Genomic DNA, 704 nt, shown 5'->3' with positions numbered 1-704 from the left:
ATGGCAAGCTGTATGTAGGGCATCACCATCATCAATGGCTACTTTTAATCCTCTCGGGAAAATGGTCCTATGCGCTATCACTGCACGGCTAATCGTTTGGAGGCATCACCCTTGGTTGATGGCTACATCCCATCCTCTCAGTGAAAATGGTCCAAATGCTCTGTCACAGCACGACTAATCATCTGTCGGTTCTCAATCAGGTTGGAGTAGAATCCATTGATTCTTTTGCGTTTGTCACTAACGCCCAGCCTTCAAGAGTTTGAAGCTCATCACAGTCATTCAATACCGGAATCCTACTCAGAATACCACAGACAAGTTTAGACTTTCCGGATTCCCAGGATCCTACTCAGAATACCACAGACAAGGTTAGACTTTCCGGATCCCCATGAATGCCACCATCTATCTAGCTTATATGGCCAGCCCCCATGTGGTCACAAGACCGAATGATCAAAGACGAATGGCCAAAAGATATCTAATACAATAGTTAAATGTTCTATTTATAATAAACTAGCTCCTAGGGTTTACATGAGTAAGTACTTGATTAATCCACGAGCTGAGGCTTCTCTTGGAGTTGAACTCCGAGTTATGACGTGTTTTGGGCGTTCAGCTCCGGATCATGACGTTTTTCTAGCGTTTAACTCCAGACAGCAGCATGTACTTGGCGTTCAACGCCAAGTTACGTCGTCAATTTCCGAATAAAGTAT

This window comes from Arachis duranensis, chromosome 1, assembly GCF_000817695.3.
Source record: "Arachis duranensis cultivar V14167 chromosome 1, aradu.V14167.gnm2.J7QH, whole genome shotgun sequence".
In the NCBI taxonomy this organism is placed as follows: domain Eukaryota; kingdom Viridiplantae; phylum Streptophyta; class Magnoliopsida; order Fabales; family Fabaceae; genus Arachis; species Arachis duranensis.
Note: the sequence above shows the minus strand (reverse complement) of the source record.